This window comes from Tursiops truncatus, chromosome 12 (genome assembly GCF_011762595.2).
Source record: "Tursiops truncatus isolate mTurTru1 chromosome 12, mTurTru1.mat.Y, whole genome shotgun sequence".
Taxonomy (NCBI): domain Eukaryota; kingdom Metazoa; phylum Chordata; class Mammalia; order Artiodactyla; family Delphinidae; genus Tursiops; species Tursiops truncatus.
The window spans coordinates 61,933,144-61,959,159 of record NC_047045.1 but is presented as its reverse complement, the minus strand read 5'-3'; the positions used below and the strand labels follow the sequence as shown (position 1 = coordinate 61,959,159).

The window sequence follows — 26,016 nt, the reverse complement described above, 5'->3', positions numbered from 1 at the left end:
CTTCAATTTTATTTTGCCTGAAATTCATATTGCTACCACTGCTTCCTTTTTTATTTTCTTTTACCTGTTGCTTTTTTTTTAATTTTTATTTTTTTAACCACTGCTTCCTATTGATATTTCCCAAGTAAACATCTCTTGTGCCTTCATTTTTAGCCAAGTGGGGGCTTAACGTGGAGAGCCAGTCTAGGACAGCAGTCACAGCAAGGGTGCTGGAGTCACGTGGCTTACTTGATGTCCTGGCTCTGCAGTAGAAATTAAAAGACTGTGTATGAGGAAAAGTCCTGACAAATAAAAGACTAAAGGGAACTTTCTTAGCTGATAAAATCTATAACAAATGCAATTAAAAGTGAATGTTAGCAGTATTCCTTTTAAAATCAGGAATAAGACAAGGATGCTCTCTGTTATGGGTTGAATTGTGTGTCCATGCCCCCAAGTTAATTGAAGTCCTAACTCCCAGGACCTCGGAACGTGACCTTATTTGGAGATAGGGTCTATACAGAAGCAATCAACTTAAAATGAGGTCATTAGGGTGGACTCTAATCCAACATGACTGGTATCCTTATTAAAAAGGGGAAATTTGGAGACAGACACTTTTACAAGGAGAGTGTTAATATGAAGACAGCCATCTACAAGCCAAGGAAAGAATTCTGGAAGAAAACCTTTCCTCACAGCCATCACTGTCAACACCTTGAGTTCTAACAACCAAAAGTGTAACATAATAAATTTCTGTTATTTAAGCCATTCAGTTTGTGGTACTTTGTTACGGCAGCCCTAGCAAACTAATACACCCTCTATACACCCGCTACTTCAATTAAACATTTAACTGGAGGATTCATCTCAGTAGGAACAGAATAAGAAGTAAAAAATACAAAGATTGTAAAGAAACATTACTGTCACTTATTGCAGAAAATATAATTGTATCTATAGAAAACCCAAGAGGATCTACCAAAGAATCGTTAGAATCAATACAGTGAATTTTAGAGTTCAACAAGGTGGCTGGATATATATCAGTATAGGAATCCATTGCATCAACAGAAATCAACAACAACAACAGAAAACGAAATGACAATATACTGTGATAATCATTTATCATAATGAATCAGAAAGTACTTAGGAATCTAAAAAATGAGCATGGTCTTTACAGATATAATTATGAAACATTTTTGAAGGTCATTAAGAAGGCCTAAAACATAGCTGTCTTTGTGAAGATTAAATAAAATAATCCACACAGAGTTTAGAGAGGATGCAGGCCCTTACGGGCACTCTGTAAGTTGTGGCTATTATGTTTATTATATTTTTATATAGTTTATATTTTTATAGTTGTGATTAAACATTTAAAGTCCTTTCATTCAGGTGCTCTTGTAAGCAACAAATAATTGTTATCCTTTTGCATTTTGGTTTTACCAAATTTGCGAATTACCTTTCCCGGCTTACCTTGGTAGATAGTGTTTATTTCACGCGAAAAACCCTCTAGACAAATAGCATTTGTTACATTCCTCAAACATACTTACATAAGGCTTTAAAATATGCGAATAATACTTTCTATTGCTTGAAAATACACATACATACGTAGTAAAAATGGAAATAAATTTAGGTTAGAGGTAGCTCTGCGTGGAGAGAAGGAAACAGAAACAGAGAGCAGTACACAGGGGGTCCAACTGGAAGTTTAAAGTTTTGTTTTTTTAAGCTGGAGGTGGATATCTGGGTATTCATTATTTTATCCTTTTTTTGATGTTTTGTATATCTATGTCATAATAACTTCATTGGCAAGAGACCTGGTAACAGCTCATGTGAAACAAAAGTTGGGGAATTCCTTTTAACTATAAACTCAGCATGAGTCATCAGTAAGATGTGGTTTTACAGAACTAAGGCAATCTTGGGCAGCACTAAGGAAAACACTGTCTCAGTCAAGGCTGATACTAGGAACTCTGTTATTTACAGATTCTCATTTCTTTCTTTCTGCTAGACTGTAAGAGATCTTTGTGTACCTGTTCTCTGATGTGTCTAAAGTTGTTCTGTCGCTGCTTGGCACATACTGGCTCAAAAATATTTGTTAAATGATGAGTGATTTTGTTCATGTGTATAAACACAAATATATTTTGTTTGGATTCAATCTGCTATTATGTTGTTTAGAATTTCTCCATCTATTTCATAAATCATATTATTCTTTTCTCATACAGTTTTCTTCTGGTGTTGGTATTAAGGTTATTTTAGCCTCATCACTCTCTTATTCTCTGGAATAATTTATGTAAGATTGGAATTAGGTGATCCTTGAACATTGGTCAAAGTTGTCTGTGTAATTATCTGAGATGTGTTTGTGTGTTTTTCGGTGGGGAGGATTATAACAGCAGCTACTGTCAACACTCCCTAAATATCAGTTGCTTCCCACACAGAAGGTTTCTTTGTCTTTCCTCACTCGTGTAGCAGTTGGATGTTGGTCTAGTGCCTCTCCTGGGTAGCTCTCTTTCAGCTTTTTCTATTGCATGGCTCTACCATCTAAAATTTTTTTTGCCTTCAGCTGCAAGTGAAGGCAAGCCAAGAACCCTAAGAAAGATTTTGGGTGACAGTCCTGTGTTATACTCATTTTTGTACTCATTCTACCAGCTAGCACCAGACTTATGGATTCAACCTAACTCAAAGGCAGATGTATTTCTAGGGAAAGGAAATGGCCTTGCTGAGCATCCAGCCAATCTCTGTCATATGACTGATTTCAGTTTCCCTATTACTTATAATTCTATTTAGGCCTTCTACTTCTTTCTGAGTTAGTTTTATAAGCTATATCTTTCTAGGGATTTTTCCCCCTAATTTTTAAAATATAGTGCCATAAAGTTGTTTTTTAGGATTACATTATGAAACAGTAAATCTCTGCTGTTTCTGTAGTTATGTTGCACTTTTTATTTTTAATATTATTTGTGTTTTTTATTTCCTATTTTTCCGTGGCTCAAATTTATTACAGCTTTATCTACTTATCAGTATTTCTTTTAATAAAACAGCTTTGGCTTTGTTCTCCTCTCCTTTGTCACAGATTCAATTAATTTCTGTTCTTACCTTTATTAATTCTTTCAACTTCCCCTGGGCAATTTCCATTGTTCGTTTTGAAATTTCTTAATCTGAATGTCTAGCTCATTACTATCCACAGGCTTTCCTCTTTCCTAATGCAAGCATTTAATGGTCTAGCTCTGTCTCTGAAATTTCAATACCGAGTGTCTATAACACTGTACAGTTCTTAGTGCTTCCTAAATTTCTTTATAATTTCTTCCTTAACTCATAAACTAATTATGAATTTTTAAAATTCTAGCTTCCAAATGAATAAGTTTATTCAAATTGTCTTGTTGATTACTAATTTCAGTTGATCAGGTAATCAATTCTGCATACTATAATATTTTATATTTATTATGATCTATGTATGAATATAAATGGTAACATTTTATAAAATGTTTAATGTGTGGCTGAGAATATAACATGTGTTCTTTTATTTTCGGTTGCTGGCTTTTTTATACGTTTATTAGATCTAGCTTGTTAACTATGTTGTTCAATTTACTGAATTTTTCTGCTTGAATTGTTAGTCATTAAGAAGTATGTTATAACCTCCTACTATGTTGGTAAACTTGTTAAGTTTTCTTTGCAATTTGTCAAGGCTTGCTTTGGGTGTTTCAAAGGTATGCCATCAGGTATATAAAAGTTTGAAATGATCAAACACTTTAGGCATGTCACCTGTAAACAGCAATAGCTGGACTCTGATTTTTCACTTAGTTTGATCATCTCTTTTAACTGGTGAATTTAATATATTTATATTTTTATGATCACTACTGATGTATTTGTAATTATTTCTACCATCTTATTTTGTAATTTCCACTTCATTCTGCTTTCATTGTTTCTTATTTTCTCCATCCATGATCACTTTTAGAATCTTTTATATATATTTTCCTTCTATGGTTAGGAAATTATATAGCTTATCCATTCTTTCAATGGTTGCTCATAAAAGTTTAATATGCATACTTCATTTAACAAATTAATCAGGGTTTCTACCTTTCTGCAAAAAAGCACATCTTAAAATGCTTTTGTTTCAAATGCCTTCCTCCTTTCCATTATTGGTATCTGTATTAGTTTTCTATTGCTGCTATACCAAATTTTCACAAACTTAGGAGCTTAATAAAAATTTTATCATCTTAGAGTTCTGGGGAGCTTAAGTCCAACACAGATCCCATCAGGCTAAAATCAAGGTGCTGCCAGATCTGCATCCCCTCCTACAGGCTCTGAGTAGGATCTTTTTCTTTGCTTTTGTCAGCTCGTAGAGGCCACCCATATTCCTTGGCCCATGGCCCTTTCTTTCCTCTGTCTTCAAAGCCAGCAATGGCTGGTCAAGTCCTTCTCCCATTACATTCACTCTTACTTTATCTATAGTCATATCTCCCTCTTACTGACTCTCTTTTCTGTCTCCCTCTTCCACTTTCAAGGACCTTTTTGATTATATTGGGTCCTGGAGATAATCCAGGATAACCTCCTTATTTTGAAGTCAGCTGATCAGAAACCTTAGTTCCATTTGCAACCTAAATTTCCCTTTGCCATATAACTTAATGTTTACAGATTCCAAGGATTGGGGCATGGACATCTTTAGGAGTTCATTATTCTGACTACCACGATAGCTTGTCTTTTTTAAACTTCGAAAATTACACACTTTATAACATGCTTGTTTAGCTTTGCCTACAAGTTTACAGATTCTTTGTTCCCTATTCCTGCATCTCAGACTTTTGCTCTGGGATTATTTTTCCTCTTTCAGAAAAATATTAATTACAAGAGACTGTTAGTGATAAACTCTTTCAAGTTTTGGTTTGCTTGAAAATGTCATAGTTTCCCCTTTAATCTTGAAGGTTAGTTTGCTGAGTATGCTAATATAAGTTGACAGTTTTTCCTCTCAAAATTTGAAAGCCACTATTACACTGTCTTCTGGCTTCCATTATTGTTATTGAGAAGTCAGCTCTTGGTCTAATTGTCGCTCCTTTGTAGATAATCCATCTTGTCTTTCTAAGATTTTATCTTTGCCTCTGATATTCTGCATATTTTAATTATAATTATTCATGGTGTGCATTTCTTTTAGTTTGTCCTCTTTGGGATTTGTTCTGTTTTCTGAATTGAGGATTAAAGTCTTTCATTGCCTTTCCTAAATTCTCACCTTCTAAAATACTGAGATGTTTATTGCACTAAATCATTTTATTCTTCATGTTCCTTAATCTCTCTTTCATAGTTTCCATATTTCCATTTCTCTCTGGTGCACGTTGGGAAATATATTTAGATTTATCTTATACCTAATTAATTCTCTTCAGCTCTATCTTACCTGTGTAACCCACTCAATGGAAAATTCATTTTAATAAGTTGTTTTTAATTTCTAGAAGTTGTATTTGGTTCTTACATTTGTCAGTCTTTTTTTATAATACCCTTTTCCTTGCTAAGGTTATTAAATTTCTATATAATTTACTTAAATATTTTAAAATTTTTATCTTGGCTATAGCAAATCCGGTATCTGAAGTCTTTGGAGTCAAACTGTTCTTGAGCAAACAAGTGCAAGGTTGCTTGTTTTTCTGTGTAAGCTTGCTCTTATATTGCTAGTTCATGTTTTTCTGAGCTTTTTCTGTGTGAATCCTGCAAGTCATATGTAGTAGTGCATTCCTCCTGGACCTAGTAAGATTTTTATTTTCTACTGGGAACTCTGGGGAACTACCAATTCAGCACCACTTAAAGTCAGTATCTTCACTTGGGGGTCTCCAAATTGCGCTATAAGGACACGCCTGCAGTCACCAGCTTTTACAAGGGGATTTTCACCCACTGAGACTCAGTGAATTTCCTTGTCTTCTTCCTTTATTGGTAATTGAAAGTTCTTTTGTGTTTGTTTTTGTAATCCACCCCTTCACTGACTGAATATGTAGCTTTCAAAGGATTCTGGCTTTATATAGGGATACATTTCTCCACCTTGCACTGGCCCAAAGCTTTGACAAGTGCACCCATTAAAATTCAACACTCTCAGTTACTGAGAGCAGTTTATTTCCCCAAGATAGCTTTATGCTGAGTGTCAGTTCATTCTGGTTTCAAACTTCCCCTTTAATCCTCTGCTATTCGTAAATTTACCTTACTTTCTTGCATGCTCAACTATGTATTTTAAAACATATTTGTTATACTTTATCCAGCTTTCTACTATATTGTGTGGAAAATTTTTATTGTATATTATCCACCCTGATTCTGGAAAGGAGGCCCCCTAAGATGAATATTTACCTTCTGTAATCTCCTATATTCTTGAACATTTTTATAGTTTTTCTTCATCATATTCTGGCTTGTAATATAACTATATCTTTATACATCTTTTTATCTCTATGCAGTGGTTAGGTTTCTTGAAAAGGAACAAAATAAAGAGCAATACTTTCCATTTATTTTGCTAATTTCAACTGTGATCATGGAGAAGTGAACGTTTGCATCTATTTCTGAAAAGTTGACATTTTCACACTTTATTATTCTATTCTTTCTATTCTTGAGCATTTTAAGCTGAACTGTTCTGCTCTGTAATTCAAACGATGCCAGAGTACAGATCCTTAAAGAAGAAATATTACCAAAGGTTAGATCAGGACATGGAAGAAGGCCAGAGAAGGGGAAGTCCTTTATTCTTTCAAAATATTGAACTTTCATGTGATACAAAAATTTGACCAAGAAAAGAAAAGTCTATACTGATAGCCTGGAGGTGGGTGGGGTGAAGCTCTATTATATATGCCACACAACCAGGCTGCAATCTAAATGCTATTTCTGGGACTTCCCTGGCGGTCCAGTGGTTAAGCCGTAGCCTTCCAATGCAGGGGGTGCGGGTTCGATCCCTGGTCAGGGAGCTAAGATCCCATATGCCTTGCGGCCAAAAAACCAAAACATAAAACAGAAGCAATATTGTAACAAATTCAATAAAAGACTTTAAAAATGGTCCACATCAAAAAATAAATAAATAAATAAATGCTATTTCTGTTCCTCTTTCACACAGAAATTTGACTGTTATTCCATTAAGTTTATATATTTATATGAGAGACACATGTAATTTAACCACACATATACTGTGCTAGTGCTCAGAAGGGTTTTCGCTTCAAAGATGGAGACTTTTTTCCCAATCCAATCTGCAAGACAACCTTCAGCATTTTTTCAGCTGGACCAGAAAATAAGCAGGCATTTGCTAAGCAAGAAGAGTACCCCAACTGACTGGGATTTAAGCCACTGATGCCAGCACACATTAGCCAAAATATTTTCCCCTCCTCCCCAAACTGTAAACATCAGCTTGTATGAAATTAGCCTGACAACGACTTTGGGAGAGTGAATAAGTGAATGCGAAATGCACTTCCCCAGCACGGCTGCCCGATTGCCAGAAAGCATTTTCATTCCTCTAATACACAGAATTGTCCATGTCTACTTGGTGCACAGCATGAAGCAGAGAGATAAAAATCTAAACGACGCAATCCTGGACATAGATGCAGGATGATCTATCTAAAGATCTAAAGAGTGCCTTTCCTTCATGAGCAAGCATAATTTCTTCATTTCAATTTTCCTGCATCTTCTTATCACCCCTTCTGATTTCACATTTCAGGACACTGATGTTAAAGGATGAGTAGATTTGATTGCTTTTATGAAGCCTGATCATGATGACTTATTTCTGACAGGATTTTTATTCACAGCATTGCCTTTCTGTAAGGAATGCACATTAGGAAATTCTTGGTTTGTGGTTTGTTACAATACAAAAGAGATTACATCAAATTTGCAAATAACCTTACACAGAATGGACCATGGGAACAAAAATTGAAATGAGCTGCTGGAAACCTAAAGGTATTACCCAGAAATGAGGGAGGTCTCAACCCTTCTGCCAATCTTCAAAGTTCTGCCTAGCTGTAGAAAAGCCTGAGTGGTCTTTACTCATAGAAGGATGAGAGAACATTACTAAGTGAGCTTTCTTCCCCATAGTCGAAGTATACCTCCTACACTGTGAGGAATGGACCCAAACCTAGCACTGCGAGGAATGGACCCAAACCTAGCCACCACGGGAAGAAGAGTAGGAAATGGGCAAAGAGAGAGGTTGTTACCACTGGGATACTTTATTGAATGTTAGGCTCCTAAAAATATACAATATTTCTTCTCTCTTTCATATGCAAAGAGAAAGTACATTGCATATTTTCCAAATTTTTCTCCCTGTCAATATCAAAGTACAAATCTCAAAGAATCTACCAGCTAAAAGATCATGAGAAACAGGCACAAAATTCTAGTACCATGTCACAATTCAAAATCCTCAACAGCACAAGAGAACAGTGATGATACTTAAATGGCACACTAAACATTGTTGGGACTTTTTTTTTTTTGGAGCACAGGCTCCGGATGCGCAGGCTCAGCGGCCATGGCTCACGGGCCCAGCCGCTCCGCGGCATGTGGGATCTTCCCGGACCGGGGCACGAACCCATGTGCCCTGCATCGGCAGGCGGACTCTCAACCACTGCGCCACCTGGGAAGCCCCCACTGTTGGGACTTTTTAGAACATAAAGCTCTTCTTACTAAATATGCCAGAACCAAAAGTTAATACACGTGGTCAGGACATTTGTAAGGAAGCAGAACATTATATCTGTGCTATTCTGAGAGGCTCACAAGCTCTGGAGTTATGCAGAACTGTGCTGGAATCCTAGCTCTGCCTTTTACTAACTGTAAGACAAGCTACAGACCTGCTCTGCTTATTAACTTATAATTTTTAAAATGGGAATAGTAATGCTTCTGTTCTAGTTCCTAGAAGCATTACTCTGCAGATAAAGAAAACCCATGTCGACATCTGGTATACAGTACACACACAGTAAGTGATAGGTTTTATTCATATACCAAATGTTAATAAATTACTCAAAGTTATGAATTTTTTAAATATTTGATGCACATCTCTGTTATGCAAGGGTTCTCAAACACCTGGAGAATTTATAAAAGCAAGCCAGATTCCCAATGTCCATCTTAGAGATGCTGAGTTAGCGGTTTGGGGTGGAGGCCATGAATCTGGACCCTTCATTAAGTTCCACAGCTGTTCCTGATGATTAGCTAGGTTTGGGGACACCAGGATAATGAATCCATGTGAGAACTAAGTTCCAAAATTTGGTTTTCAGACAGACAAGAATTCTAGCAAGTGATCTGGGGATGTACATTAGAGTTTAACCTTGAGGCATCCAATAAGTAAAATAATTGTATTAATCAAAGTGACTTAATTCATCTCAAAGGACTCATTTCTAATTACGTTCCTGTTTATTAACATAATCACCTTTATCAGTTGTGATGGCCTGAAGAGAAGCCTCCGTGTCTCACACTTATTTCACGAAAACTATACTCATGCTTTAAAATTTCTAGGAGAACGGCATGTACCCCAAGCCCATCACTAATACTAGTATTATCAGTGCTTTGTATAATTTTTCGAACACAATTATGACTGATAACACAAATTTAAAAACATTATTAGCTATCGTTAGAACTCCTAGACATGCTATTCCTGGGATTATGTCAGATCCAGCTCTCTGTTTATATTCCCTTCTCTGTTTCTACTTCTCACAACTTTCCTCATCACTCCTTGGTTAAAATGCTTCTTCTAATTCTATCTTCTGGTTTTCCCAACGGCCATTTTATACGATCTCCATCTTTGGTCACAAGTCTGGAATTAATAAACTTTTACTCCGAATATCTCAAAATGCTCTGCAGACATTAACATATCCACACACCCTAAATGTAGTATGTGACAGAGGAATAGATAATCACTCTCTTAGAAGCAAGCTTGGGCTGTCATCCCAGATCACAAGTTCCAAGACTGGATATAATATCCAAGCAAGTCAAATTTATAAAAATTATAAAATTTGACTCTACATACATTTACATGAGATGTCAAGTAATTACAATGGAAAAACCAGTTCAATGTATAAAAGAAAAAAAGTTTATTTTAAACATCCAGTTTTATCAAATTCTTAAAATTTGGAAGAACATTTTTGGGTCCAAACATTTATGTTTCTGCTTCCTGGTCTTTTTCCAATAAAGAATTGTTTTGGAAAATCTGAGTAAGGTCTATTTAGCTGCTTTCAAATATACAGTGAGCCAAAGCAAAAAATGAACAGGGATGCAATAGGATGATTCAAAGCATATTTTTTAAAATGACATTTTGAGTGGAGATTATTTCTCACAGGGGAATACTCTTTTAAGAATATTTTCTCACAGAGAATGTTCTTTTAAGGTAATATTTTAAGAGACAAAACACATCTGAAAGCACAATATATGAGGCAGAATAATAAAGCTGCTCTTATTCCAAATTAGCATTCAAGAAGATGTAAGAGCTTTTTTAATCCCGAAGTATTAGCATAAGTGACCACTTGCTATTAGAAACACATTGCTCTTTGTATAGAATATTAACAGATTAACAGCATATTGATTCTTGCACCCAATAGAAATTCTCAGGAAGATCTACAGCAAATAAATGTTCCAGATTTACACTTGAGCAATTATCACTGAGTAAGAAAAAACTTGGATTGCTTTTTGACCAGAGTTCAAAGTTTTTATCTAAAGCAACACACACACGGACACAAAACCACACAGCCAACATAAGGTCTACTTGACAATCACATGTAAATGTCCAAGAATATTTAAGTGCTTCTTTTGGCTTCAATTCTCATTCACTATAAACGCCATATGATGTGAATTGCTTAGGAAGTCCTGTGGGTTTGAATACCTTCCAAGTTTGCTATCACTATTGATCGAGGCAAAGAAAATGATTAGATTTCATACTTTTTAAAACTTTTATCCTAAGAGAGTACTTTTTAACAGACTGTAACTCATTATACTTACAAAAAACAGGAAATATATATTTATATTTATTAACTGGCATTTATTCTTTTTTTAATGATGCTACCAAATGAAGTCTATAGGAAACAGACCTAAGCTGCTAGAATTATTATACAAGATTGGGAAGCTATCTTATTTCTTTAAAAAATATTTCCTTCTTAAAATAATTATCATATTAAAATGACTGAAAAATACATAGAATAACAGAAAAACACCCATGTTTTCACCAATAATTGAATATTGGTAACATCTTCTCATATTCGTTTTTTTCCCCAACAAATACTGCAGATAAAGTTGAAGTCCTCTTTGACCACCGCCCTTTCCCCCTCCCTCTCCCGAGAGGAACCACTAGCATGAGTTTGATGGGCCACAGTCTGGCCCTCTGGGTTTCATGGCTCCAAACTTGGGCTTAAATTAGAGCCTTGGGGATCCTGCTCTACACAAATTGTGTCATTTGGAACCCCATGTAAGGGATGTGGGCCAGGAGCCAATCCTTCATGGTGACTCTTCCTTCTCACCGAGTGGAACTAATTCAGGCCCCCACTCCCTATAAGGTCCCCCGCAGCTTTCCCCTGGTGGTCCCCCCCGGCCCCACGCTGTGGCCAGCACACAGTCAGCTCCACCTCCTGAGCAGACACTGAAACCCCAGGCCCTTCTGTCCTAATTTGGTCCTGGCTTGCTGTCAGGCACACAGCTTTAGTCCCCACTCTGAGACTTCCTCTTTTCTAACCCCTAACAATTTTTCTCTTTTCTTTTGAGCAGAATGGCTTGCATTTAACGTTTGTAGAAATAATGGTCTGTGATTTTTTTTGTTCGTTTCAGAGCATGGCAGGCGGTTTTAATATATCTTCCCACTCCCTTCTTGACCTAAAAGCCACTTATTATCTACAGATTTAAAATGGGTTTAAAAAGCTTAGAATGAAACAAAACAATTAAAATATATACATATATATTTTATAACCTCTATAGATAATACCATTCATTCATCACATAAATATTTATGGAACACTTACTGGGTGTCAGGGACTTAGCAATGAATAAAACAAGCATAATAGTAATGAAATACAAACAAAATGGGTCTGTGTTTGGTATAGCAAGGTTAAAAGAAGTTTAGTAATTCAGAAAAATCAATCAAATCCAATCAATTTTCAATCACAGAAGCATAATTATCACTGTATTAACCCAAATAACTGAGTAATAATATTGGCAAAAAATTAAATGTCAGATTAAGTCTTATATTCAGTAAAAATCATTGCCTGCATTAATAGATCAGATACTACTGCTCCATCTTGCAAACACTTCTACAAGCACATTTTCTTCTTGTCAGAATCATAAAATTACAAAGGAAAATAAAAGGTAAGCATTCATTGAGTGTCTACTATATGTTCCTGGCACTGGGCTGGTGACTTACAATTTGTCTCTAGAAACTGAAGCTCAGCAACTCTGCATAGGTCAGAAATTAGTAAGTCTCCGAGTCTGCGTTGTAACTCAAAATCTATAATACGAAAGCCTTCTCCCTTAAAATACCATTTTTAAAAATCTTAATGCAGAAGGAAAAAGAACAAGTCTGTTCAAGGACTTGTTCTTATGTGTCAGTTTGACGTTTTCTATAATGCCTATTGTATTGGAGAGGTTGTTAACTATAATTTGCTTAATTAAGACATCTTTTGCCAATCTACAAAGTTCTAGGGCATGAGAGAGTGATTTCCTGCAAAGAACTCCTTACTCATCTAGGCACCCAGAGCCTAATACAGTGCCTGGAACATAGGAAGCACCAGTTCACTGAATGGATGAGAAAACTGGAAAGATACCAATCACTGGATTTGGTGATAACGAAACCAAGCTTTTTGTTCTTGTTCTGCCAATTATGGTTGTTGTTGGTTTGTTTGTTTGTTTTGTTTTGTGTGTGTGTGTGTGTGTTTTAACTTCTGTTATTTTGTTTTCTGTTATTTCTTTCCGTTCCACCTTCTGCAAAATAAGGATGACTTAGACAAGGTGGTCCTTTCCAGTGCTAAAGTCCTATGACTTTAAGTATCACCTTAGATTCTACATGCTGGTTGGATAATTAAGAATCTTAAAGACACTCAGCCTAGACTTTAAAGGTCTAGAAGATGAAGATTTATTTGGTTGGGGATTTACTGACACAAAAACCTCACTTATAACAAAAATTATATCCAACATTCCTGAGGTTAATCTACAATCAGAATGTTTACCCAAAGTGCATATTTGGGAGAACCTAAGAAAGCTGATGTTTTTCCCTATATTAAGTTTTACCCCTAGTTCAAGAATGAGGGTAAACTGAAAGGCATGAACATATAAAACCTATAAAATGACTAAAAATTTTTTCAAAAGTAATTTATTTCTAAAGCATTGATAGCTTTTCCTCCCCCTGGGCTGTTTTTATGATGTCTATAATTTCCTTTGCCCCCAACTATGCGATAGTTGCGTTCATAATAGTTGTCGGACTCATTACTGTCATGCTCCTCCACGTCACCCCACGCCCAGAGGGCTCACCTGGCCACACGTGCTGGTCTTGTCCAGTCACTCCCTATTATTTTTTTTCTTCTCTTTTCTTTTTTTATTGAAGTATAGTTGCTTTACACTGCTGTGTCAGTTTCTGCTGTACAGCAAAGTGAATCAGCCATATGTAAACATATATCCCCTCCTTTTTTTTTTTTTTTTCAGTACGCGGGCCTCTCACTGCTGTGGCCTCTCCCGTTGCGGAGCACAGCCTCCGGACGTGCAGGCTCAGCGGCCGTGGCTCACGGGCCCAGCCGCTCCGCGGCATGTGGGGTCTTCCCGGACCGGGGCACGAACCCGTGTCCCCTGCATCGGCAGGCGGACTCTCAACCACTGCGCCACCAGGGAAGCCCTATCCCCTCTTTTTTTAATTTCCTTCCCATGCAGGTCACCACAGAGCGCCAAGTAGAGTTCCCTGTGCTATACAGTAGCTTCTCATTAGTTATCTACTTTATACATAGTAGTGTATATATGTCAATCCCAATCTCCTAAATCATCCCACCTCCACCTTTCCCCCTTGGAATCCATCAGTTTGTTCTCTATGTCTGTGTCTCTATTTCTGCTTTACAAATAAGATCTCTACCTATTATTTCTTTATTCTTTTCTTCATTAAATACCATCTACATTTACCTTCTTTATCTGTTTATTATTTCCTGGCCTTTCCCTTCATTTAAACATAGCCTGGCAAAGCTCAGAGTCTCAGTGCTTTTATTCTCTGCCACGTTTCCACCACTAAGACAAGCCTCTGCCCTTTGATAGGTGCTAAATAAATATTTTATCGAGTAAATGAATTTCTCAAGAGAAGCAGCCTTATTTATCTTTGGATCCTCATGCCAAGCACAGTAACTGACATGTGGTAGGCACCCTATAAATGCTTGTTACCTAGAGGTGCCATAATAGGAGGTAGTTCTAAGAATAATTTTGAATAATGATAAGCATGTATGTTGAAGCAGAGAAATAATAAAATGTCATTTTGAAAGTTTTAAAAACTTCTTCTCTACAAAAACCGAAACTGATTTTACTGAAGCAAAATACTTTTTTCTTAAGTGCAGAAGAACTAAGGGGAAAAAATTAAGTCCACATGATTATCTTTGCAATATAAACCATTTGTATCTGGTAAAATTGCGTGTCACTCTTCTGGATCTTTTCATGATAACAACTTCTATTTACTGAGCACAAACTGTGCGCTAGAGACCACTGAGTGCCATATATATATATGCACATAGACATATATATGGTACGATATATATATAATATAGAATTATCTCATCTAATCACAAAAATTCTTTAAGGTGGAAATAATTAACCTCAATATGTACCTCAAAGAAGTTGCATGGTCAAGGTCACAGAAGTTAGGTGAGTCTAGGTTCCAACTCAGGTCCCCTCATGCCACAAGGTCATTCACCTACATGTAGTCCATGTTTCAAAGAGTCAGATCCACAGAATTCTGTACATTCCACACAACCTGCTTTCTGCAGTTTTTCTCAAAAGTGCTCTGTTCATCTCCCTACCCTCCAAGTAGATGAATGGCTAAACTGGGAATTGAGAACTCTAAAGGGGACATTCCAAAGAAGGGTAAATTTTTAACAGTTTTAAAACAGGAACAGTTTTTAGTTGACAAACACTGCTGCTTCCTCTTCTCTTCTATCTACTGTTTAAAAATCAGTGTATTCAAGGACTGGACTCCATTCCTGGCTTTAAAAGTTCTTTCTGACCAATCATATCCCTTCACATGATTCCAACAACTCCTTAAGTGCTACCAGTGACCCCCAGACCCTGCCTTCACACCACATTGCCAAAAGCACTACAAATTTATTTTTTTTATATCTTTTTTGGAGTATAATTGCTTTACAATGTTGTGTTAGTTTCTGCTGTACAACAAAGCGAATCAGCTGTATGTATACATAAATCCCCATATCCCCTCCCTCTTGAGCCTCCCTCCCACCCTCCCTATCCCAGCCCTCTAGGTGGTCACAAAGCACCAAGCTGATCTCCCTGTGCTATGCAGCAGCTTCCCACTGGCCATCCATTTGACATTTGGTAGTGTATATATGTCAATGCTACTCTCTCACTTCATCCCAGCTTCCCTTTCCACCCCTGTGTCCTCAAGTCCATTCTCTACATCTGCGTCTTTACTCCTTCCCTGCCATTCGGTTCATCAGTACCGTTTTTTCAGATTCTATATATGTGCATTAGCATACGGTATTTGTTTTTCTCTTTCTGACTTACTTCACTCTGACTCTAGGTCCATCCACCTCATTGCAAATAACTCAATTTTGTTCCTTTTTATGGCTGAGTAATATTCCATTGTATATGTATGCCACATCTTCTTTATCCATTCGTCTGTCGATGGGCATTTAGGTTACTTCCATGTCCTGGCTATTGTAAATAGTGCTGCTATGAACATTGGGGTGCATGTATCTTTCTGAATTATGGTTTTCTCAGGATGTATGCCCAGCAATGGGATTGCTGGCTCATATGGTAGTTCTATTTTTAGTTTTTTAAGGAACCTCCATAACGCTAGGTACCACTCCAACTTTATAAGCCCCAGAGACATGCCCAGAGTTGAACCTGACATCCTCACCCATAAAGTGCCACACTCCCTATTTTTCATGCTTCGGCCTACGCGTTGCTGTACAATCAGTCATGAAGCTGAAAACTTTAATAGTTCTTGAGTCTTTTCTATCCTTAAGTTATAATATCCCATCAGCCATCAAGCCCAATTCATTCCACTTCCTAGATATTCCATTTATTCATTCAGAAACATAACATTTATGGAGCCCTCGCTCTGTGTCCAAGATGCTGCCCTGGTCATCTCTATCTGCCCTCTGCTGCATCCCTACTGTCCCGGCCCGGATCAAGGCCTTCACCACCACTTCCTTAAATTTAGAAAATACTGTCCTAGCTTGCATGCAAGCTTCCAGTTTCCTGACACACCCCATGCATATTTTCCACTGTCACAAAAATTATCTTCCTAAAACACAAATCTAATAAGTTTGGGCTAGAAATCATTCCTCCCTCCCCTGGAGTCCATAAGGTTATGTCTTAGCACGGCATTCAAAGTCCATTACATTTTGGTTCCAACCTTTCTTTCCTGGCTCCTCTTCTGCTCCCACACCCGCCTATGCTCAAGCTTCTCTAGAAGGTCACTGCTTCCTGAACACAACACAAACTCGCCTGCTTGTTTCTTTGCAAATGTTGTATCTCTGGTAGCAATTTCTTTTCATATTCCCTTTGCCTTAGACTTCAAGATTCATCTCAAATATTGCCTTCACTGTGAAACCTTCTCAGATGTTCCCAGGAGGACTGAATCACTCTTTTCATTATACTATCATAATGAAGAGTGTATCACTATATCATTTATTACTAAAGGACTGAATATACAAACAGATGATGGCCAGACCGTATGTGAAAACAGAACTTTGACTTGCAACCTGGCCAGAAAATCAACCCCCTTATTCACAATAAGTAGTCCAGAAAGCCAGCTTACTATACATCGGACTGAGGACATCAGACAGCTATCTCTAGTAACAATCCAGGAAGCTAAACAATTACTTCTCTAGCAACCAGCCCCAGATGTCCAGGACTTGATTAATAACTGACAGTTTCCTTAATTTCTGTCCCCGCTTCCAACTTAGGATAAACCAGGGTAAGTCAAACTTTCAACCCTAATTAATCACATAGAATGCTTTGCTTCTAGCTGGTCAGCCTGTAGCTTCCCCATGCCAACAGCCTCCAATTAGGATACACCTGAAGACTTCCTCTTTTTTTTCCCAATATAAAGCTTTCCCACTCTTCTGCTTGTCTTAAAGTGTCTGTCAAAGTGCAATTGACAGTGACTAACTCTCTTGGTATAGCAGGCTTTGAATATAATAACCTTTGCTTTCCTCATTTGGTTGGTCTTTGCTTCTACCTTGCCTAGCCAGGACCTGCCACATAAAATTACTCAATAAATGCTTTGTTGTTGTTATTTTGTTTTTTCTTGGTCGGCCACCGCCACTACAGGATGCTTTCAACAATGATCCAACTTTACTGTCATAAAATTTTTAATAATATTCCCTTATTATCCAGTTAAAGTCTGTAGGGTCTATAGTTATGTTCCTTCTTTAATTCCTGATATTGATAATTTGTGTCTTCCCTCTTTTTCCTTCTTCAACTTAGTTAGACACGTTGTCAAAGACCAGGCTTTGGGTTGCTTGAGTTTTCTCAATATTTGTTATTTGTAGTTTGATTTCTGCTTTTACCTTTTTAAATTCTTTCCCTTCTACTTAATTTAGGTTTAATTTTTCTTCTTTTTCTAGTTTCTTATGATAGAGACTCTAATAAACTTAGACCCTAATAAATTTATATCATTTTTTGTTGATATTTACTCTTTTCCAATATATGTACTTAGATCTTTTTGAGGCTTGTTTTTAAGTTTTGTTTGGGCAGCTGTAAAGGAACATTTACTGCAGAAATAATTTAGCCTACTAGTAAAGTGTAGCCCTTCCGGAGCATTCCCCAAGTGATCAGTGAGGGCTCTCCATCCTATCTGGTAGTATTAGAAGTGATACTATATAATAAATATATATTTGATACTAAACAAAAGGCATCTGTATAGACAGTTCTGGGAATAACAGCCACTTTCTCAGTGGTGGAAAACTGTCTTTTTTACCGCCGGCCTCTGTTCCCTCCTTGCCCAACAGTTAGACCTCCTTCGTTCTTACCTTCCACTTCTGCTTCATCCCAGTTCCCAGGACAGGTCCCAACCTTAGACTTTGGGGATTAACTACCTCCAAACCAGCAGCATAGGGCCCAACATCCTTTCACTCTTCTAGCTGGTCTTAGGCTTTAGTACCGATAAACAGATTTTTCCTGTTTAGCAAAACAGGATAAGCTTAGATAGCAATAAGATACATTGCTATCTTATTTCTGTGCATGACAGTCCTATCTTGGAGATCCGCCTCCTGCCTTATCTTTCCTAGGACCTTCCTTCCCTTGAAATCTACCTTGGTGGCTGAGACCCTGCTTCACGCTTGCAAACATCCCTAACACTAATAGCTTGCCTATGTAAATTTCTTAGCCCCCTTTCTGTGCAATTCAGGTTTTTAGAAAGGTGACCCTTTCACTTCGTATTTCACTCTCAACACGTATTACTTTCTCTGTACCCTTTACCACACTGTATTTTGCTAAGCAACGTCCAGTTTCCAAATTCCAAAGCTAGGTCCACCCTCTCCACCACCTTCCCTCTACCTCCTTGCCTTATATGGCTGACCAACTTCCAGATCCCAGCCTCGCAGGCTGTACTCAAGAAGGCTCCTTATGGCCATGTGCTGAGAGAAAAAAAAATGGTACACCTCTGAAGTTCTACACTGAAGACATAATTTCTCTGGGTATCCCATTCAGGACAACTGTCAAATATTACAAAATTACTTTTTCTAATACAAATATAAAGATGTATTCTCCCGACCAGAATGTCCTTTCTGGAATCTATAATTATTTCCCAATAGCTCTCACCTCCACCAAGGAGCCTCACTTCTGCTGCTAGGGCTGGGGAAGATGTATTTTGAGTTTCCTGAGGTCACCCTCAGAGGTGCTTTGCCAGAGAAACACTATTATAAAATATCATTATGTGTAATCGATAGCAAAGTTCCTCCTATCCAGAATCATATAAAACATAAATCTGTAACTTGTGATAAGTCCCAAGAACCTAACCAAGATTTAAAATATTGTTTCAGTGAAATATCATTTTGATTTCCAAATAACCAACTCAAAACTAACATTTTGTCTCTAACATTCATAATATAAGACACTTTCCAATTCTGTTTTATAGGTCGCCAAAATTATTTCCACAGTGATAGCTGTGGATGTGTATTATTGAAAATAATTCAAGTGAACATTATAAATGAAAGCAGGGGCCCCAGTGTAAGCACATATGAAACGGTTAATTTGAATTTGGGTTTGTCTTACTAAGGCAAACTATCTTGTAATCCATGTTAGTCTTAATTCTCCCACGGGGACAGAAAACATAATCATGGAATGAAGGCTTCTAAGTAATGAGGAAGAAAATTCTGGTTTAGTTTTCAGTCCAGATGGTGGTCTCTTCCCACCAAAAGCCATAGATGGTACTCAGTAATTCTTGCTATCCCTATTTTACAAATAAGAAAACTGAGAATAAAATAGAACTATCTGAACCAGAAATGAAATGGACACAAATTTAGTGTTTCACACAGCATTTACATGTTAGTACAGTGTAAAGCATTAAAGGAACCAATTCAACCAAAATTAAAATTCAAAAATTAAGCCGTAATAGTACTCAAGGAAACCACAGAATTCTTAATAACCTTAAAGTGGGAAGACTATCTACGAATGACACAAACCCAGAAGCTGTAAGTGAAAAAAAACTGATGAATGTGACCATGTAAAAAAAAAAAAAAACATTTTTTAAACTACTACATGGCCAAAAACAAAGAGAGAAAACATTAAAAAGTCAAAAAACACATGATTAGCAAAAACCACATTCCAGGAAAGAGCTAATTTCTTTAATCTCTAAAGAACTTCCAATAATTAATAAAGAGAAAAAAAGACAAGCCCAATATAAAAGTGGGCAAAAATTAAGAATAAGTAGTCCATAGAAAAGTAAATGCAGATGATTTTAAGCATGTATAAAGAGGCCCAACCTCATTTACAATAAGAGAAATAGTATATCTGCAGACCATTTTGTACATACAAAATTGGCAAATATCAGAGTGGATAATCTATTGTATTGCAAAGGGTTTGGAGAAACAGGTACTCATACTTTCATAGTGGGAGCAAACTGGCTTCTAGGAAAAAGAGTGAATCTTACTTTTCAACCACATACTTTTGTATCTTTCATATTTTGCACCATGTGTGTATTACCTATTCCAAAAATTGGATAAAATCTGTTCACTTGTTATTGAACAGAGATACCTGAATCATGTAAGACATATAATTTTTAACTATAATCCTGGAGCCTAGAATAAATGGACAAGTGAAGTAACATCCTTGATAAGTTTTCTTCAACAAGCTATTTTCCTATTTGGCTGTGATGACCCATGAAGTCTAGTCTTTTCTTACAGATGAGGCTGCTGTTCGCAGAATGAGACATCATGTATAGGTTTGTCCCAGCCCCAGGTCTATACCTTGTGAAGTTGGACTATACATATTGTACTAGTTTTATTTTTTTTAATTTATTTTAGTGAAGTATAGTTGATTTACAATGTTGTGCTAATTTCTGCTATACAGCAAAGTGATTCAGTTATACACATATATATTCTTTTCCATATTCTTTTCCATTATCACAGGATATTGAATATAGTTCCCTGTGCTATATAGTAGTACCTTGTTGTTTATCCATTTTATACTAACTAGTACATACTAGTTTTAAAACTTGCCCATAAAGTCTTTGATATCCTTTCAAGAGGGGGAGCTTAATTCCCCTCACTTTGAGTGGGGATGGACTTAGTGACTTGCTGGTGACTTTCAGAATATGGTGGAAGTGATGCTGCATCACTTCCAAAGCTAGGTCACAACAAACAGTGCAGCTTCTGTCTTAGTCTCTCTCTCATAAGTCACTTGCTCTGGGGAAGCCAGTTCTATGGCTTGAGGAGAGTTTCACGGGTGAGGAACCGAGGCCTCCAGCCAATAGCTGTATAAGTAAGCCACTTTAGAAGTGGATTCGTCAGTCCCAGCTTCAAATGACTGTGGCCTCAGTAGACAACTTAACTTCAATTCCGTAAGGGACCCTGAGTCAGAGCCAGCCAACTAAGCCATTCTTGGATTCCTGATTCTCAGGGACTGTGTGAGCTAATAAATGCTTCTTGGTTGAAGCTGCTGAATGTTGGCATGATTGTTAGGCTGCAATGGATAGCTAATATACCTATCTTCTGCCCTCCCTTCCACTTCCCAGAGAATAGATGTGTCTTTAAACTCACCACACTGCTTGCCCTTCTGTTCGGTCCATCTCCAGGGACAATGAACTCAGGTAGCCTCTAGAGCAACAAGTGGGAGAAAAAGAAGAGGTCAAGAGAGGTGACATAATCACTATAGGTTCTGGCAGAAGAGGGAAAAAACATGTCAGAACATTCCTTACACGATCCTCAAATTACTACATAATAACCTGTCTTGGAACCTGCTGACTTGAACAAATCTAGGTGGTTTCTTTCAGGATACTTCCAATCATTTACTTCTCTAATTTCATTTCATCTTCCTCCTCCCAACCCAGGTGGTATGCACTCTTAGATAAGAGCTAGAAATGTGGGAAAATTCAGGGCTTATATAATATTACAACATCAACAAAGAAAACAGATGCTAGCCTATTTAGTTATTTTTTTCTAAACTGCATTTTGTTACAAATATGTAAATTTTGTTCCATTAAATTTCCCTGTACACATTCTGGGATTCACAGTCAACAGAGTATGTAGCAGTCAATACTGTGCCTTATAATGCCTTTATATTCTCCCCCTCCCCCTCCCCTCTTCTCCTCACTCTCCCTCTCTCCCTCTCCCCATGATTTGGTTATAGTAACTCCGAAAATTTCTTTGTCTCTCAGTGGAACTGCACTTTTAAAAGGTTATAGTAGAAGCCTTTTGGAAGTTCAAAACTGAAAGAAATGCATTTCACACTACTAAGGGCAATTCCTAAACACACAGGAAAGCATGGAACTGTACATTCATTCCCTTTGCATGCACACTTCTATTTTTTCAGTTTGCTTACTACCAGAAAAACAACACTGTCTAGGCATTATTTCTGCTGAGACTCACACATCATAGTTTGTCCTTTAGCCCAGCTGCTACTTTACCTGACAAGGGAAGGAAACCAGCACCCTCGTTCCTACCATGCAGTGAAGTTTGAAATCACACTGTTCTGCCAATAGAGCCCATATCTAGAATGCCAGAGATGAGGCTGTACCCATGTAGCTACCAAACTGCCACCATGCTTACAGGGCTCTCACCTAGTTTCTGGGTCTAACATACACTATTGACGCTTCACTACCAAGACCACCAATCTTGCTTCAAACCCTTACCTGCATGGTTGGGAACTGATTTAATAAACCAAGAAGATCATGCCTACATTTATATATCTGGCATCCCTCTCCTGGATATTTCTCCCTCCTAACAGGCTGCTTCTAATGTCCATGCTTATTATGCTCTTGGGACATCCTGCTTTGAGCTGCAAAGTAGCAGAGGCCCAGACTCTATGGGTAATCCAGGGACCCCAGCTCTTGAACCCTCAAATCTGGGTTTCTCCCCACCCCCCTCCCCATCTACAACAGTCCTGTGACTGAGTTCCCAGCATGTTTTGTACTCGACATCACTCCCATTACATCAACCCCCCCAAACTGAAACTGAAGCTAGTGATCCCTCCACAGAGAGGCTGGAAGGATCAAAACTTAGTCATTTTCCCCTATTGAGGCAACAGGAAAAAATGCACCAGTGCTTCAGTTTTGTTTGAAAAAAAAAGGTATTTTTGAAAAAGAGGAAGAAGAGGGGAAGGAGAATAAAAGTGAATATGAAGAGTACACATTCTCTTTTAACAAAACGGTTGAACAGCAAAACAAGGGCACGGAATTATGTAAGCTATTACTCCCACTCCCAGGAAAAAGTGTTAGGGAGAAGCCAAAGTGTGTCTACATGTTGGTTGATTATTTCAATGATTTTTTCACATTAGGCATATTTCCAAATATCACCAAGAAGAATAAAAAATAACTCTGCCTAGCTAGTTAATAAGCACTTCTGCGGTAATAAGGTCCTATCAGGAGAGTGATCTGCATGCATCTGTTCGCAAAGTTTCCAGAGCTCACCATTGCTCACGAGCCAAAAAGTCTTAGCCTCTGCGTGTCTCCTCAGGCCTCTGACAGCTTCTGACTCATCTTCTTGACATTCACGCCCTCGCTTTCCCACCAGGCCCTATGCTCTTACACACAGAACCGTTTGCAATGCTCGAGGAGCGCCATGTTCTTCTGTCTCTCGGCCTTTGCACGCTCAGGACTTTCTGAAATGTTCACCCCTGCCATCATCGCCACCCCTCCCATCCCCCACTTCGTTTAGCTGGGGAACGCTCGCTTACTCCTCAAGGCTCAGCTTCCAAGTCATGTCCTCAGTTAAGGCTTTCCTGACACTTCACACTCTGGCCTGAAAGGGCCGAACATTATGGGCTTTGTGCCTGGTGCATACCTTCAAATACATACCTGCCTCCATGTTAGACACTGAGACGGCTTCCTAAGGTCAAAGCTCACATCTTACTTTTGTTCATAGCTCTGAAATGGAGCGTAAGTCTTAGTCAAATCCATTTCACCCGCCTTCGGTAATCAAGGAGCTCTACAAAACTTGCATGTCCTTCAACTGGCGCGAAGCCTAAACAGTAAGACGTTTGCCCGAGTTGTCTTCCAGGAACTTGGGAGTCAGCCGTGTCTAGTTTCAGCTGAGCTGGTTAAAACTGTCAAGGACCACCGACCCTCCTCCACCTGGGCACACGTGAGCTTGAGCTTCGGCTCAGTGACTTCTGACGTCAGAGGACTGAAAACTCCACCCTCAGACGGTGCTGACCGCCGGCACTGTCTTTGCAGAGGCCTTTGGTTTTGTTACAACTGTGCAGGACGCTTTCAAACCTTTCTCCGGTCGCCGCTCCCGCACCCTGCCCCGTGACCACGCCCCACGCGCCCCCACGCCCTGCAACGTGACCACGCCCCACACGCCACACGCCCTGCACCATACCCACGCCCCACACGCCCCGCAAGCCCCGCACCGTGACCACGCCCCACACGCCCCGCACCCTGCCCACGCCCCACACGCCCCCACGCCCTGCACCGTGCCGACGCCACACACGCCCTGCACCGTGCCCACGCCCCACACGCCCCACACGCACCCCACGCCCTGCACCGTGACCACGCCTCACACGCCCCACACGCACCCCACGCCCTGCACCGTGACCACGCCCCACACGCCCTTTACCATGACCACGCCCCAGACGCTCCCCGTGCCCCACACCACTATGCATCTACCCCCTCAGACTGCCCAGCTTCTTTATTTTTTATCTCATATAAACCCTGAGCCACTTGCCTCTGGGGGCAGATATGAGACTTGTTCTCCCCTGTCCTCACTTGGCTGCCTTGCAAATAGCATTTTGGTTTGCTGGGCAAAACAAACCTGGTTTGGTAACAGTGCTTCTGACAGAAACAGTGGCTGGCACTTGAAGTGTTCAGCAGGCATTTAGTAAAAGGATGCATGGATGGATGGTGAAGAGTAAGAATCTGTTTCCCAAAGTAGCAGACACTGAGATACTGTACTAGGTTTTAGAGAAATGCTTTTTACATATATAATCTCAGCAAAAAGGAAACTGAGGCTCAGAGAGGTACAATCACGTGTTATGTTCACACATTAGTAAACAGTGGAGTTAGAAAGGTAATGGTAACAATAATACTAAATAGTAGAGTAGGTCTGTTTGACTACAAAGCCCATGGTCTTTTCACAGCACCATAATTTTGTATTCTACTGAGTATAGCCATGACAGAAATAATATATTTAACAGGGTATTTCAAAACAGAAATATCCTGAGAAAAAGAATTTAGGGAGCTACCTTAGCTTAAAGGAAATGGTTAATACCTAGGTACCTTTGCTTTGCATCTATTCACACCAATAACTTACCAAACTATAAGGTAGCCTCCTGAAGGACTTACCTGTCAGGAGGTCATACCTGAAAATGACTGGTGTCCAGTTTTCTCTCTCACTACAGAGTAGTATGAATCTTGTCACCAAGCATACATAGGTTACTAGTTTTTAAATCAGATTTGTCTGTCTTAACACAAACTGATGGTCTATAGGGTCATCAGTATATGAACTGTGGACAGGAAGAGGCTAGGCAACAGAGTTGCCTAGTTTGCAAGTGTGTAGGGCTAAGGACTTGATCGACAGTATACCAGCTGAAGCCTCGTCTGCAAAGTAAGCCAGTGGGCACCATTCTCTTCCAGATGCAAACGTCTTTTAGCTATATGACAAGCTGGAGGGCCCTGAAGCAGTGGTCAGCTGCACTGCAATTTGTTCCTAAGATGACAAAGAGCAGAAAGTACAAACAGGGCAAGGTTGGAGACTTCGGTCAGAGGCCCTGGGTGATCCCAGTGTTGCCAAGAGCCTGAACTTGGTAGTGTAACTTCTTTGCTTGAAAGCCCTCCATCAAGCGGGACCTCTGAGGCGTACAACTGTAATTTCAAACCACAAAAGAAAACAGAACCCTTTCAAACTTTTATTTTGCTGAGGAAGCGGATGATTTAAATAAGTCTGTTTGACATATGCCTATCTGACTTCCCAGTTCCCTTAGGTTTCTTGCAAGTCAGCCATAAAGCTATTCCCCACTTGTTCTGACAGGATTTATGCAGTCTACATCTGGTATTCAGCAAGCATATTTTTCTTTCTTTTTCATTGAACTTCTGCCCATACACACATACAGGGTCTCATTTTAATAGTGGGATTATTCCCTGTGTATTTAAATACACAGGAAACAGGAAATCATCTAAAAGAACACAGTGATCTCATGGTTATATCACTTTTCCCCACAAGCCCGTTTGGAATCACAGACAAAGAGAAGATTCTGGAGCTTATAGCTTAAGAGTTTCTCAACCTGAGAGGCTCACTGACCTTA

General features: G+C 38.7%; 1 protein-coding gene across 3 annotated transcripts in view; it reads right to left on the bottom strand.

Moving 5' to 3' along the window:
* PDE7B (phosphodiesterase 7B) overlaps positions 1-23,992 on the bottom strand; it is a 475,975-nt gene extending 451,983 nt beyond the window's left edge. For 2 of the 3 annotated variants that reach the window (XM_033867764.2, XM_073789633.1), the window contains exons 1-2: positions 23,570-23,992; positions 21,315-21,371 (exon numbers count right to left, since the gene is read on the bottom strand). The gene's annotated coding sequence lies outside the window, so the exon portion shown is untranslated. Of the gene's footprint in view, positions 1-21,314; positions 21,372-23,182; positions 23,204-23,569 lie in introns of those variants that run through there. The other variant, XM_073789634.1, reaches the window with a different exon arrangement.
* Between the last annotated feature and the right edge of the window lie 2,024 nt (positions 23,993-26,016).